The sequence below is a fragment of the Sus scrofa genome, chromosome 13 (genome assembly GCF_000003025.6).
Source record: "Sus scrofa isolate TJ Tabasco breed Duroc chromosome 13, Sscrofa11.1, whole genome shotgun sequence".
NCBI classification, from domain to species: Eukaryota; Metazoa; Chordata; class Mammalia; order Artiodactyla; family Suidae; genus Sus; species Sus scrofa.
Window position 1 is genome coordinate 174,768,491 of NC_010455.5, and position 17,576 is coordinate 174,786,066.

A 17,576-nucleotide genomic window follows, 5' to 3' on the forward strand; every position below is an offset into this window, starting at 1 on the left:
TGCTGTTTCTCCAGTTTTCAGCAGAAGGAACTCAGTGGACTATAGCTGATACTTAAATTGTATTTTCCACTTTGCACTTCCTTTCATAAGAGTTTGCAGGTTGAGGCCTAGTAGTTCTAGTGAAATGGAAGATTTTCTCTCTTTTTTTGGGTAGGAGTGGTTGCATTCAGCACAGTTTTCTTTTATCATTGTGATTTAGAACTTGTCAATGCATCACTTAATATAGTTTGCCACAACTTAGCAATCTTTTACCCCCTTCAATCATTACAGATCTTGGAAAGGAAAACATGCATATTTAGGTAGACGATATTAAAACTTACAGTTACTTTCCTATTCTTTTATAACAGTAATGAAAATACAAGTCAGTTAATAAGGATGAGACAAAGAATTTGTGGTATTTAGCAATTTCAGCAGATATATATATATATTTTTTATTCTCTTAGTTTATAGAAATGTGCTCCTTTTTTTTTTTTTTTTTTTAAGGGTTGCACCAGCAGCATATGGAAGTTCCCAGGCTAGGGGTCAAATCTGCAGCTTCCAGCCTACACCGCAGCCACAGCAACGTGGGATCCAAGCTGCGTCTGTGTCCTACACCACAGCTCAGGGCAACGCCGGATCCTTAACCCACTGAGCAAGGCCAGGGATCAACCTTGCATCCTCATGGATCCTATTCGGGTTCATTAACCACTGAGCCATGAAGGGAACTCCCAAGAAGTGTCTTCTTGATGCATATTTTCTTTAAGCCTTCAAAAATACATGTGTGTGTATATATATATATATATACACATACATGTATGTATATGCATATATTACATATGTATATATAATTCATGTATCTATATGTATCAGTACATGGATAAAAAACTAACCTTGATGTTTGTTTCTTTATTTTTTAGTAAGTTTGTATTTTTTTGGTTCTTTTAGATAAAATACAATGTGAAATAAAATGAGTTTAATTACTCTTTTTCTCAGGAATACAGCAGCAGGGAAAAAGGACCTTTAGGGATGTTGATAGAGTCATTGCATATTTTAAAATCCTCTGCCTTCCTTCATGTATTAAATGTTTATCAAGCATCTCTGAATGTAAAGTACTAAGCACATAGAGGTTACAAAGATAAATTTTCCCAAACCTCAACAACTTCAGTTTAGCAGGCAGAATTAGACATAAAATACCGTAATAAAAAGTGATGTGCAAAATATTATGAAACTACATAAGAAAGAGTAATTTATTATATTATGGACAAGGCAGAAGGAGTTTAAGGAGAGCAACACTGAGATAAAATATGAGGCATGGATAGGAGGTAACTAAGCAGAGGTGAATGGACAGGGGTGTTCCTGACATGTAGAGCTGAAGGTGAAAGACACAGGAGTCTGAAGGTGAGCTGGACTATTGGGAGATACCAGTGTGGCTAGAAGTTAGCATAGGAATGTTTGCTCAGAGATGGTCAAAAATTTTGCATGCTAGGCTCTATATATACTTGTGAATTTTATTTTATTTTTATTTTTATTTATTTATTTATTTATTTATTTATTTATTTATTTATTTGTCTTTTTGCTATTTCTTTGGGCCACTCCCGCGGCATATGAAGGTTCCCAGGCTAGGGATCCAATCGGAGCTGTAGCCACCAGCCTACGACAGAGCCACAGCAACGCGGGATCCAAGCCGCGTCTGCAACCTACACCACAGCTCACTGGCAACACTGGGAACACCTGAATTTTATTTTATTTTTTAATTTATTATATACTGGAGTTGCCGTCGTGGCTCAGTGGTTAAGGAATCCAACTAGGAACCATGAGGTTGCGGGTTCCATCCCTGGCCTTGCTCAGTGGGTTAAGGATCCGTGTTGCTGTGAGCTGTGGTGTACGTTGTAGACACAGCTTGGATCCCGCATTGCTGTGGCCCTGGCATAGGCTGGCGGCTACAGCTCCAATTGTACCCCTAGCCTGGGAACTTCCATATGCCACGGGAGCGGCCCAAGAAATGGCAAAAAGACACACACACAAAAAAAATTATGTATACACACACACACAGACATCTATTCTTTTTTCCCATACAGATTACTATAGAACATTGAGTAGACCTCCCTATGCTATACAGTAGGTCCCTGTTACTTATCTACTCTATATATTAGCAGTGAATTTTAACTTCCAAAAGAAATTTACTCACATCCGCCCCTTATCCTTACTGGATTTTTCTTCACTTCAACATCTTAACTTTCAAGACCCCTCAAAGTTTGTATAATACTTGAAATTTGATCCCCTCCAATAGATAAAATAATTTCCTTCATTATATCAACTCTATCATACCTAATTTATTTTTTAGTGCACTCATAACAATGGCCCTTGTTTTTATAATCTATGTAATGAGTGATTCCATTATCCTAACCTGCTATATAAATTGAGGAAAAATAGCCAGTGCATTGACCTAATAGACACTTGATAAATATCTGTAAAATGAGGTGATTCCCACTAATTCAGATATCACGGGTCACCCAAGTGATTTTGCAAAGGAGCACAAAGTGAAACACCTATTCCATGATGCTAATCTCAGTCTCTGCTTCCCAGGGTCACTGGCTGAGTTTCTTAAAGCTGTCTTCTTTAAGCCCAGCTTTGCCTCTTTCAGCTCTCTTTTCCCCGTGGGTTCTCCATTGCTGTTTGCTTCATAGTGCAATGTTCAGCAATGTTCAGCTGGGGTTCATAGGTATATTTATTATAGTGTTAATGAAGCTTCATTTCATTTATCCTGGCCCTTTTCTAGGCCCAGAGAGAATTTCCAGCAATGCACTCATATATTTCTGTAAAAGTTTTTTTTTTTAATTAATTAATGTATTTATCTTTTTCCAGCATGGGGATCAAGTTATTCTTACATGTATACATTTTTCCCCCACCCTTTGTTCTGTTGCAATATGAGTATCTAGACATAGATCTCGATGCTACTCAGCAGGATCTCCTTGTAAATCTATTCTAAGTTGTATCTGTGTAAAAGTTTTCAAAATTAAGATGATAACTGCAATCAGTTAAGACTGCTTCTTCATACTCTTATTTCCTCTCCCACACATTTTCTGACTCCATATGGTATGGGAGAGACTACTGCTGAAGTTCAGGATTTATTTTGTTTGAATTTTGTTTCATATATATGTGGTTCACAGCCTCTTCTAAGTTAGGTTATTGCTAAACATGCAAGAATAAGCACGACTTTCAGCAATACTCCTAGCAACCACTGCTCCATCTCCTTTGCTGTCATGAACAGAAGGTTCAGGATAGGAGATCATACAGAATGATGAGCATGACCTTCAGAGCCCAGCACTAGAAGTATGTGGTCAGTGCATACCATCAGCTGTGCAACGGGTATTTAAGACCACTTTGCAAAAAAGCTTGAAAAAAATTGAAATCTTAACATATATGTAAAACTCAAGCTAATAAGGTATTCTTGAACATGAGTGCTAAAATTTACATGTTACTAGAAGATTTTTGAGACTTTTAGTTCCTTCTTTATTATAATAATAAAGCATATCCTTTTCAAATAACAACCCCCTCACCAATCTCCACAGCTGAGATACATCCTTCTATTAGTCACAAAATGCCTGAAACAATCACATTTAGGGACATGTGATTATTATGTATTCTACATTGAGCCACAGCCATATTAGAGACAATTAGGATAAATGGAGTATGCTCAGGAACAGAAAATTTTGAAAAAAAAAGTTGTATTTCATCTCTTTCAGAAAACTTGAAGACCCCTGTATACTAGCCTAAAATTATATTTCTCTAACCTCTTCGACCACAACTCACACAAAGCCCTAATAAAGTTACTGTATTAAAGTGGCACCTTCATTTTGTAGCTTTCATTCATTTTTTTTGTTTTTGAAGTGCAAAAATCTGTACATATTTAATATATACAATATACAATTCAGTGAATTTGAGGATGAATACCTGTGAAACCATCACCACCATTAAGGTCTTAGGCATATCCATTACCTCTCAAAATTTCCTCCAGCGCTCTTTATTATTATTTTCTTGCAAGAATAATTAACATAATATCTACCCTCTTAGAAAATATGAGGTATACAGTATGCTGTGGAGTAGATCCCCAGAACTTATTTATCTTGCATAACTAAAACTTTCTACCCTTTTACCATCACCTCCCATTTTTCCCTCTCCCTGCCTCTTGGCAATCACCATTGCATTCTCTGCTCCTGTAAGTTTTACTCTTTTATTTTCCACATAAAAATAAGATCACACAGTATTTGTATTTCTGTTTTGGCTTATTTCTCTTACCGTAACGTCCTCCAGGTTCATCCATGTTGTAACAAATGGTAGGATTTCCTTCTGTTTTAAGGCTGAATAACATTCCATTGTATGTATATACAATATCTTGGTTCATTCATCAGTCCATGGACTTTATGTTGTTTCCATATCTTGACAATTGTGAATAATGCAGCAATGAACAATGACATGCAGATGTCTCTTCAAAATTTTAATTTCAATTTCTTTGGGTAAATACTCAGGAGTGGGACTAATGGATCATATAGTAGTTAACATTTTTAATTTTTTGAGGAAACCTCCATATTGCTTTTCATAATGGTTATACTAATTTATATTCCTACCATGGAAAAGAATTCCCTTTTTTTTCCTCCACATCCAAGCTAACACTTGCTATTCTTTTTTTTTTTTTTTTTGTAGCCAAACAGCCATCCTAACAGGCGTGAGGTGATATCTCATTGTGGTTTTGGTTTGCTGATCAGGTTTTCATACCTCTGTTGGCCATCTATGTGTCTCCTTTGAAAAAATGTCTATAATGTCTATCCAGAGCCTTTAGCTGTGTTTCAATTATTTTTTTTGTTGTTGTTGATATTGTTGCTATGTAGTTTTTGGTGTTTTTGTTGTTGTTGCTTTGTTTGTTATTGAGTTATAGAAGTTTCTTGTAAATTTTGGATTTTAATCCCAAATTAGATATATGGTTTGGAAATATATTTTCCCATTCCATAGATTGTTTTTCTCATTTGGTTGATTGCTTCCTTTGCTGCACTGAAACCATTTAGTTTGATAGACTTCTCTTGACTTACTTTTGTTTTTGTCACTTGTGCTTTGATTATCAAATCCAAAAATTCATTGCTAAGACAATGTCAAGGAGTTTTTTCTTAATTTTTTTCCTTTTGTTTTGTGGTTTTAAGTCTTAGTTTAAGGCTTTAGTCCATTTTCAGTTTCTTTTCATGTATGATGTAAGATACAGTTCATCCTTTTTCATGTGGACATCTCGTTTTCCCAAAACCATTTAATGAATGGACTATTCTTTCCCCATTTTGTACTCTTGGTGCCCTTCTCAAAGATAGTTGACCACATATCTGTGAGATAATTTCTGGGCTCATTATTCTGTTCCTATGTTGGCTTTTATTCAAGTAGCACACTGTTTTGATTAGTTTTGCTTGTAACATAATTTGAAATCAAGAAGTGTAACCTACAGTTTTGTTCTTCTTGCTCAATCATTGCTTTGGAATAATTGGTTATTTGGAATCTGTCTACATGAATTTTAGGATTTTTCTATTTCTGTGAAAAAAATGCCATTGGAGCCCAGCTGCCTGCACTATCTTGACTTTCTCCTCTCCTTACTGCTACATGTTTTATATTTTTGAGAACACTGTTTCCTCTGTTATCCTAGATAGTATTTCAGTTCAATATTTTAAAAATTATTTAAGATGAAGGAGTGTAGCTGTATACAGCATTATGAGAGGAACTGAAAAAAGAGAAAAAATGTATAAGGATAAATAAAGCACAGTCTCAGCAAATAAGCCAAACCAATAAAATGAAAATTAAATAAGAAGCATGATGAATGTGAACACAACTTTCTTTGGAAACATACAAAAACAATTTAAATTATATTTTTTAAACATAATTGTGAAGACTTCTATGCTGATAAACATTTGCAGCAATGAATGTGAAAATTCTCCAGTTCAGGAAATCCTAAAAAATGAATTACAATTAGATCATGAAATGAAAATAAAATAGAATTGAAGATGAACTGGGAAGACATGTTAGGGCCATACCAAGGAGATTCCTGAGCATCATTTTAAAATTTTTATCTAATATTTCACTTTGATATCTCTCTATATAACATATACACATATGTAGACAATTATATAGTATACTTAAATGTTGCATTTATAGTTTATTAAAATATGACATTATATATAACATATGTAGACAATTAATATAAAAACTAATTTTGACATTTATATATTATAGTTATACACATTAATACATAGAGTTAAGTGATGTTAGTGTGTCAGAAGTACTTTTTTTCTCACCCTTATAGTCTACCCCTTATAAGTTTAAGATGACAATTATATGACTCTTTTATATTTCATTTTTGTATGCAAACTGGATTGCAATTACGTTTTCCTTAATGTTTGAGATTCATGGAAATTTAAATTTATTCATCCTACACACGAATTATGTTTCTAAATATCAGCAATGCAAGTAAGTGTCTTACCTCCACCCCAAATGGATTTTAAATAATAGTTCCTTCCATGGAATGATTGTTCTAATATCTAGAAAAATGGGAGTACTTTGATGCATATTGGGTATTTTATTACACTGAGTTGCTCCTTATCATGAAGTTAATCAATTCAACTTATTACTTTGTCTTCACTTATTTTTAATGCAGCCTCCATCTCCCGCCCTGTTGCCCATTCAATTCCAAATTGTATTCAGCATTCTCACATTTTAGTATATTGTTATTTTTAAAATAAATTCACAGGTTTCATTCTAATTTTTTAACAATTATCCAGAAAAACATAAAATAAAACTACATAGAAGGATGGATGACTCATTTGCTTATGTGGTACACAGATATGCAGACTAACATTTTAAACTGTTACAATCTTAAATTTTCTTTCTTTTTTTTTTTTTTTTTTGTCTTTTTGCTATTTCTTTAGGCCACTCCCGTGGCATGTGGAGGTTCCCAGGCTAGGGGTCGAATCGGAGCTGTAGCCACCGGCCTACCCCAGAGCCACAGCAACGCGGGATCCCAGCCGCGTCTGCCACCTACACCACAGCTCACAGCAACGCCGGATCCTTAACCCACTGAGCAAGGCCAGGGACGGAACCCACAACCTCATGGTTCCTGGTTGGATTCGTTAACCACTGCGCCACAACGGGAACTCCACAATCTTAAAATTAAAACCAAATCATTTCTTAACATTAGCCTTTCTTAAATATTGGTCCTGAATTAAAGAGATGAATATATGTTTATTGTGAACATTTGTTTCTAATTCTGTTTATTATTTGGTGAGAAAAAAGCAGATAAAATTAACTTTTAGTCTGAGAAAGGATTTAATGACTGTCAGGAATTCTAGTTTCACCATGCAGTTAGATGATGGACAGTAAAATGGTTTTAAAACCTGATATTTAATTAATTAAACAAAACAAAAAAGTACCTTAGATGGAAGTATGCCCCGAGAGACAAATAAATGAGCAGTTAATTGTGTACCCACTGCCTCAAGTTGCCAGCACTTGATTTAAAAAATGAAATAAAGATATACTGTAAAGAAATTAAAATTAATATTCTAAAATTATTCAGTTAATTAACATAATGAATAGCCTACTTCCATTCTTCCTTTACATTTGAAAATGAATAGTCTATTTCTGAAATTATTATTTTTTTATGTGCAAAAATTATTCTAGTAGAGAAATGACTGAAAGATTTTCTTTTGCCATGGAACAAAAACGGTAAAAATTTCTTTTCAGTAACTAACATATAAAAACCTCTAATATAAAATAGATTAAAATTTTTTGTTTTGCACTCAAAATGTCTATAAAATGTGTGTTTACTTTTCTCCTCAATCTATTAAGATGATCATAACCAAACCAAATATCAGAATAAAACAAAACTCTATTTTACTTCATAAATTACTCCTCTATATATCTTTTCTCATATTATATGCTACCCATGTGCTCTCATTTTTAATTTATCCTTTCCCTTACCATTTGATTTCCCCAAGTCCTACAGTCTTCCTAATTTTCAAACCACCCCTTTAAACTGGTTTTTGTTCCCAGTCTCTACCTTTTCAGCTGAATTTTGCTCAAACCACCAAATTAGTTACCTATAAAACATGGTTCAGATCATGTTCCTTGCCTGGGGCAAAAGACTTACTTGAGTAGTATATTGAGACAGAAAAGTGTCCCCAAACTTAAATTTTCTTCAATAGATGAGAATTATAAATTATTAATTTATAATTATAAATACAACATGGGGAGTCAAAATATATTTAGAAAGTTGCTTGGCACATCTAAAATTATTTTTAAAGCATTGCTAATTGAATTATTCCCAATACATTTATGCTGACCTAGGAAGTGAATATTGATGCCAACACTTGCTCCCTTAAAACAAGCAGTGAATCAGAACTGCCAAATTTCAGTTCTCCTTACTTACTCTTTAATGCCAGACACTAGCCACGGAGCCTCTGTTTTCATCTTCCTTCAAGGAGCCGGTAGAGTTACAACCTGACATTTTACTTTTGCCTCTAGAGGTTTTATCCTAAGCAGCAACTGCTGTAGCTTTATAGTCTCGAAATGGCATGTTGACAATCTCTTTCTGGTTCATTCTGCTCTTTATGCTGATTGGCATTGCAATAGTGAAGGTAAGGCAATGAAGTAGGGGCGTATGGCTCGTGAATAAGAAAGGACAAGATAGATAAAACTGTCTTCGACCAAACCATTAAAAAGGCCACATTACTGTTCTGACATTGAATGACCAAACAAAGAGCTTTTGTCTTCAAAGCAGCCAGAGAGGGCAGAATGTAAATTTGATAAGGTGACAAAACCAAACCAAAAACTGTATAGTATTCCTTCCCTTTAAAGATAAGGAAGTATCACCTCTATTAATACATGCAATAAGTTGAAAAAGTTACATTTTGTCATCAAACATCAATTATTGGTTTATTGTTTCCTTTTTTTAGTATCATTCTTATCTGTTTTTGACTTTCGTTGCACCTGAGAGACAAATGATGACATGGATGGCACAGTGGCTGGGTAAAATCCTGTTTACAACCCATCTGAAGTTTGACACTTTCCTGTTTCCTACCAAAAGTGGGGAAGACATAGCTTTTCATTTAGCTTGCATATCATACTTATTTTCCTTAAAGTCTAATTATTTTTATTTTTAAAATTTATTTTATTTTTTGTCTTTTTTTTAGGGCTACACCAGTGGCACATGGAGGTTCTCAGACCAGGGGTCAAATCCGAACTGTAGCTGCTGGCCAACACCACAGCCACAGGAATGAAGCATCTAAGCCATGTCTGTGACCTACACCACAGCTTGCATCAACACCGGATCTTTAATCCACTGAGCAAGGCCAGGGATGGAACCTTCATCCCCATGGATACAATTCAGGTTTATTACTGCTGAGCCACAACGGGACTTCAGATCTAATTATTTTAAAAATAATTATTGAAATCATGTATTTTAACTAGCAATAGGTAATTAAAAGAAGCCAACATTGAATTAAACTAATTTGAAGTAGCAAATAATGTCCATGCTTTTCAAATATAAATGTAAAGGCTTTTAAAAAGCTCTGTTTACTTTTACCAGTGGATAAATTAGAATGGACAAATAGAATATGTATCAATGATATCATACTTGACAATAAATCTTTTTTCATGTAGTTAGTCACACAGCCATACCACTGGATTAAATTCATGTTAATAAACTATTGAATTGTAATTGAGTAATTATCACTATTTAGTAGTGAGAAGCAAATATAATTTTTTTTACTAAAATATTTTAAAATTAAGAGAATTCTGTGAGTAGCAGCAGAATTGTGGACAAGTGAATCACATCAAAATTGGAGTGCATAAGGAGGGGTAAATGGACACACACCCTTGACCAATTTATTTAAGCCTTTTATAAGCATATGTTTTAAGCATTACTTGATACTTTAAATATTGCCCTTGTTCATACTTACTCAGCCTGAACTGATACCAGGATTCCCGGGCTGTATGGTTTTAGAAAGGCAGTTCATATTTTATTACACAATGTTTTTATTCAAAGAGACTATTAGGATTCATTAATGAGAAACTATTAAAAATACATGGAAATAAGATCTAGTTATGTATTGTTATGTAACTTATATGATATCCAAGTAGTTTTGTGAATTATTTTTTAAATGCATTAGTTTCAAAAGAAAATAATTTCCCCTTGAGATAACACTGAAGATTTTTATTATTCTAATTGAAACTCGGGAGCATCTGTGGTGACTCTAACTTATTTGACAAATAAAACATGATTATAAATATTAGCACACTTTTTCTTGCAATCTATACAGTTTTCCAAGGAAAAGAAAAAAGTTCTCTGTAGCCTTTCTGTTTTATAATATTATAGCCATAGGGTGATCCTGTTGCTTTTTGGTTGAAAATACATAGAAAATTTGAGAACAAACATGCAAAAATAAGAGACATTTTAAAGATTTTATAATAGTACAGATTGGTTATAATGGTGATATTTATTTTTACTATTAAAAGTAAGATTAATTATTGGAACCCAATTATTTTGAGATATTATAGAGTCAAAGATAAGAGTGGCATAGTTTTTTTTTTTTCAATGTGTGCAAAATATTTTTACATGTTGTCTTTGTAACAGACATCTTATGGTATTTTTTAGTAAAAATAAACAAAAATAACCCCTCATCTTCCTCAAAGACTCAGTAGTAACAGCAAAATAATTTATCTTCACCATTGTGCTAGACACCAGCACAATGACCTGGGTCCTAAGGAAACATACACTCTTATTTAGCAAGTCACTGTCCCTATAATAAGTTTATGCAGTTGTAGACCTCACATTTGTAGAATGCCAGTTGGAAATAAGCTCCTTAAAATCATGTTTCAGGAATAGGTATTTGTTTCAGACATGAAAGGAAAATGTTACAAAATGTTCTTCTTGGATGTTAGTCCTCCTTGTCATCCATACTTCAGCATGCTTGTTTAGGAAGCCATTTGATAGTCTTGTTTTGGTTTTGTTTGTGTTTACTCCTCACCTTTCACCTCAGAGTAGGTAAACTGACATGTTCCCCATCCTCTGTATTAATTAACAAATAACAGGAGAGGCCAGAGACAGCCTGGGGCAGACCATGGGTAATATATTTTCATCATGGATGTGCATAGAGCTGCAGAGTCTTCTACCTTTCAAATTTCCATTGATGGAGCCATTGGTTGAGACGTTGAGTCATTGCTCACAGAAACTGAGCAAGAACATAGCTACTATAATGATTGATTCTGTCATGATGTTATTTTGGTTAGATTTTGCTCAGAACTGTTTATAACATGACCACAGAATTACAGAAATGTGGCTTGAGCCACCAAAGCCTCTGTTAGGCATCCTCTCTGAAAGCAGGGGGAGAGTTAAGAGAAACCTAACAGGGCTAAAGTCCTATTTGTGTGCTGCCTTCTCTTAAGGACATGAAGGAAAGGCACTAGTAGAGATAGCTTTCCACCAGTGTCAGGGAGCTTCTGAGCAGTCCTCAGAAAGGTGCAGATGAAGGAAATGTGGGCACTGGGGTGAAATTAGCAAAGTGCTGCAGAAAAATGGAGTGAATTGATTTTCAGTTGGTGGGTCACTGTTTTCCTTTGAATGATGAGTAATTAGAGGGATTGGGGTGAGGATCAGGGAGACTGTAGGTGGTTAGGAAATAGTGGTAGCATCTTTTGAGAAATCCAGTGTTGAGGAATTGAGAGATATGAGGAGGATAGACTGTTTCAAAAGGGAGGTATGTGTGAGCATGTGTTGTGTGTGTGCTTGTGTGCCTGTGTTAGACGGAATGAAGTTCCTGGTGAAAAAAAGAGCTCACATTTTGAGCTACTGGGTAATGGCCAATAAAGAAGAGAAGGAAAAGCAAGAAATATAAGTAATAAAGGGAATAATAGATTGGGCAAAGTGCAGAGGAAAATGACTGGGAAAGGGTAATAAACAAAATGGGTACATTTAAGAGAGGATATTTATTTGAGTAAAGATTGGACCATTCCTAGGGGTGTATAAGAACAGGGCAACACGAACACTGCAGAGGCCTAATTGAAAGTTTTTTTTTTTAAAAAAAAAAAAACCACTTAATTTTTCAGTGTGTTTTATATCTCTTGGGTATAATATATCCTTAAAGACAGAAATGTGAACGTATGTGGTAAGGAAATGAAGACAGAGTGTCTTGAGAAATTTAACTCTGAGTTATGAGTGGATATGAGGAAGTAATTTTAATAGAAGAATGTGAGAGAGGAGAGATGTGGGAAAGAGAGAAGGATGAGGTTCTATGGGATCTCCCACTACAAGGATGATCTCCCCTTGCAAAGTGAGTGTGTGTGCGTGTGTGTGTCTGTGTGTGTCAGTGTGTGTGATGTGAGGGACCCAGAGTGTAATAACTGACATAGTAAAAATCCCCAAGTGTAGAATACAGAACAGGACATTGCACAAGATCTCTTTCATCTCCTCAGTGAGAAAAAAGGAGATCCATTTGCTGATGGGTCTAATAGCCTGTCATTATGGATTGCAGCAACTGAAATGTCAGGCTGCAGCACAGGCCCTGGGGCCCCAGTTCCTCTCCACATTGCCTCTGCTTTCATCTACCAAGTTAAAGCCTAGCCTTGTGTTATTGAGTATTGCATTTTCCTCTTAGCATTTTCCTCCAGTGTAATAAATTGTGAAATTTTAAGCTGTCTTTGAGGTGATCCTTATTTACCCCAAAGTTTAAAATGAAGTGGATTATGTATATGAATGATTCATTATCTAGAGGGCTGTATAAAGGTCAAAATATACACAGAAATGGCATATTTTAGGGCATTAGTGAAACAATTTTTCTAGTCTCTAAAAATTCATGTTTTTTTATTTACCATTTAAAAAGCAATAAATGAAATATGAATATTTCAAATAAATGTTTATCTCTGGGCTCCATCAGTAAGTTATAATCTTCTGTAAACATAAACTGTAGAAAAGCAATTGTAATAAGGATTCAACTTTTTGAAGTTTATATTTCCAAAATTATAATTTTAACTTTGAGGTTTCTCACAGTAAATTACAAATAGAGATCATTTTTTTTCATAAGGTATGATCAAATTAGAAAGAAGAAGGCCCTGAAATAGTAAGTGTCCTGTTTCTCCATTATCAATCAGATCTATACAAAGAGTTGACTGTCTGTCTTGCTCTTTAAGATTAGCAATGATGGAAGTCTAAAATCGCCTTTCAAATCTTAATCCAAACTCCTCTTGCTTCTGCTCAAATCATTCCTATTAATCATAATCTTGGTGAAGATGGAAAACAGTAGATTAACACCTTAAATATAATTGAGGACCAAGCATTTTCTGTTATTTTCTCTTTTCATTCCCATCTATCCTGCATGTTCAAGAAATGCTGCACTAAATTGCTTGGTATTCTTGACAATACTGTGCCCTTTCACTTATCTCTTTCTTTTTCTAGAGAGTGCTTTCCCTTTCGTTTCACTAGTAAAAAGTTTACTCAACATTAATGACCAAAACTAAAGGTCATCTCTGTGAAAACATGTCATCTTATTCTGAGAGTCTTTCCCTTGTTCTTTCTCATACAGCGGAGAACTATGTTATATTGAAATTGTTTGTTTAGAAGTCAGTCTCCCCAACTGGGCCATTTTATGGCAAAGGCATATTTCTCCACGTGGAATCCAGCGTAGAGCCTTGCACATTTGTGAGTACTTAATGAATGAATGCACAAATGCATTCTCCCTGAACAATGGCTTTTCAACTCCAACTATAACCAGTTTCCTACACACATTAAGCACTATAAAATTTTTTAACAAGTATTCTGAAGCTTCGGTTGAAGTAAAGCAATCATAAAGAAGAAAGAAAGCCCTATAAGTTTTTAATCACTTACCAAGCATTTGTTACTTTAATAACTTAATAGGCATTATTTGCAACAAAGACTTTGTTAGGCTCAAGGATTAATAGTGAAAGACAAATCTCTGATTTTAAGAAGTTTAAAATCTAGTCAAGTAGGCATAACAGAGAGAAGGGAGCATCAATTATAAAATGTGAAATATAGTAAAGAAATCAAATAGTGCATTGAAATAAAGAATCATGAAGTGGAACTCATTGAGATTTGATGTTTAGAGACGATTCACTGAGTTTACTTTATAGCTAAGCCCCTCATAACTCTGCACTGATTTTTATTTTCCATTTTAAAAGCATTCACACACACAAATACACACACCTCAAAATCATGATTAAACTATTAAACATTTGCTAACATGCTCCCTAGGAATTGTTCCCTTGCTGTCTTTTACCATGTTGATTTATTTCTATTAATGAAAGATTTTTTTCCTCAGTTCTTTTGATTCTCTGCTGTCATCTGGAAAGTGGTATTACATCACTTAAATGATTTTAAGTTGTTTAGAAAATGAATAAAAATGGTATTAAGAGGAATCTGCAGCTTAGAATATGACCAAGTTGAGGAAATATGCCTCAGAGTGCAGTGTGTGTGTTGAGAAGAGAGGTACCTCTGGTCTGGATAAATCCATGAAAGAAAAGATTAATTGGCTAAACCAAATAGAGTTGAAAATAACGATTTAGAAATCTGCCCATGAGCCAGGGCAGCAGTATACATACTCTACTGCTACTCTGTGATTCACTGGAAATGTCCTCTGTGTTTTGGAATAAGGATTAATGAGCATCATTCTGTTGAGATGTCACTGTTCAGTGTGTTATGCAGAGATCCCAGTTCTCATTCGTCCTGCTCATGAAGGGAATCTCGAAGTCCTGCAGATTTCACGTTTGCAGGTTTCTCTACTGAGAATATTTGCAGAATACCTCAAAAGCCTAATGGAAGAAGAATTGTATGCATGCTACAAAATTCCTATGTCAATCTAATCTGGAAATTTGTTCATAGTAAAGTGAATCAAACTCTGAATCAGCAGTCTCTGTGGTATACACCCTTAGAGTGGAAGAACATTATCTATAGGTCTTGGCTACAATAGGATGTCTGTGACGACTAAAGTGCTCTATTTCTCTGTGAGATATTTCATCTGTGACATGTTATTAATGCTGGTTGCATCATTGTAAATGAATGAAGAAATGATTTTAGAATGTTTCATAAGTGCCAACTGATGGCATTAATTCTCCTGTTTAGTCAGGTGCATAAATAAACATTTTTCTACAAGAAAGAGAGAGTCTAACATTTAGTTCAAAATCTGAACCAGATAGGCCTGTCTTGGTTTATTCCTTGCAAGATATGTCATTCTGCAATTATATTCCCATTATGTGTAACTGAAGCTTTATGAACCCTACTGTATGTTTGCTACCTTTATTAAAAGTGTTGGTATATATGGTATAATTTATCCTATATATGGTTCAGAAATAATATTAAATGAGTTGTTGATAGCTTAACCACAAATGTTATATGAAATTCTCAAGGTAACCTCCATAGATTCTTTGGAGATGGAAAATCCATCAAGTAATATAATCATGATGGAGTGAAAGAAATGGAAGAAACCATTCTGCTTGCCATTCCCTTACTGTTCCCTTTCCACTTCCACTGAATCTGATCCCATCTTTGCATTCACTTTATAAAGCTGTTGACACAAATATAAATGAATTATAGTTTGAACCATCTTAAGGGAATTTGTAACCCAAGAAAAGAACTCAGTTACCCAACATTGATCTGAATGATTAAATATCTAAAGAGACATTATGAGGAGTGTCACGCTTCTTACTGAATCCCCCAATGTATTTGTTTTCTCATGTTCTACACTTGATAGACCTAATCTATCAGAGGGTAAATGCAAGGAAAACTAGGTTTTACTATGCCCTACAACTACTTTTATTTATGGAGCATCAATTTTTGTTAGGTCTATCTCTCATTGATTTTTCAAAATTACTGAGTGCCTACTATTTATCATGCACGTGAACAACTCTGGGGACGTGGAATTTTAGCAGAGATTTTCTCTCATCATGGAGCTCACACATATCCTGAACCTCTCATTGAATCATTATAGAACCTGTAGGAAGTACATATGCTGTTATTCTTACCCTGTCCTCATTCAGAACTTTGAAAAGTTATGCTTAGGTCATATGAACAGAAAGTAAGGAAGTGCAGAGTTTCAGTTAAGTATTGTACTGTTGAATGGGCACTCTTCTGTCTGAATGTATTCAAGTCCTAACACCAAGTACTTCAAAATGTAGCTATATTGGGAAATATGATCTTTAAAAATATAATTAAGGTAAAATGTGGTTATGTTCATGGCTCTTGCAATCTAATATGAATGGTGTCTTCATAGAAAGAGGAAATTTAGATACAAGCACAAAGGGAAGACCATGTGAAAACACAAGGAAAACATGGCCATCTATAAGCCAAGGAGAGGCCTCAGAAGAAACGAGTCCTTCTGACACCTTCATCTCTGATTTCTAGAACGTGAGAAAATAAATTTCTGTTGCTGAAGTCACTCAGTCCGCAGTGCTTTGTTATGGTAGCTATAGAAGATTATTATAGTGGCTTTCCAAAAGATATTTCCACATACTAACATTTGGAATCTATGAATGTGAACTTATTTGGGAAAGGATATTTATGTAAATATATATATATATATATATATTTTCATTTTTGGATACTCCCATGGCATATGGAGTTTCTTGGCCAGGGATCAGATCTGAGCCGCAGTTATGACCTAAGCTGCTGCTGCAGCAACATTGTATCCTTAATCCACTGTGCCAGGCTGGGAATTGAACCTGCATCCCAGTGCTCCTAAGATGCTGCCAATCCCATTGTGCCTCAGTGGGAACTCCTACAGAAATAATTTAATTAAGAATCTTAACATGAGATCATCCTGGATTGTCCAGATGACCATAAATGCAATATGTCCTTAAAAAGAAGAGAGAGACACAGGGAGAAGGAGGGGAAAGGCATGTGAAGATGAAGACAGGGTTTGGAGTTATGCACCCACAAGCCAAGGAATACCTGCAGCTACTAGAAACTGGAAAAGGCAAGGAAGAATGAATTATCTCCCATAACTTTGGAGAGAGTTTGGCTTACAGATTGCTTCCTGTGGAACTTCTGGTCCACAGAACTGTGAGGGAATAATTTTCTGCTATTTTAAGCCTAGTATATGGTAATTTTTGTTACTGCAGCCCTAGGAGAAAGAAAGCTATGTTCTTTATCTGCAGAATGCTTCATCCAGATTACCAAACCAGCACTCCACTGTGTTGCCTTTCATATCACTGAACATATCCATAGAATTTTTTGGAGAAGAGACCAGAACTGGCAAATTAAATTGCCAAATGTGATGGTTTATTTTACTTGTCTTTGGGCTTGCCAACCAAAATTCCCTCTTTTAAAAATAATTTGTGGGAATTCCCATTGTGACTCAGGGGTTATGAACCAAGCTAGTATCCATGAAGTCACAGGTTCAATCCTTGGCCTCACTCAATGTGGTAAGGATCCAGCATTGCTGTGAGCTGTGGTGTAGGTCACAGATGCAGATGGGATCCTGCATTACTAAGTCTGTGGTGTAGGCCTGCAGCTGCAGCTCCAATTCATCCCTTAGCCTGGGAACTTCCATATGCCACAGGTACAGCCC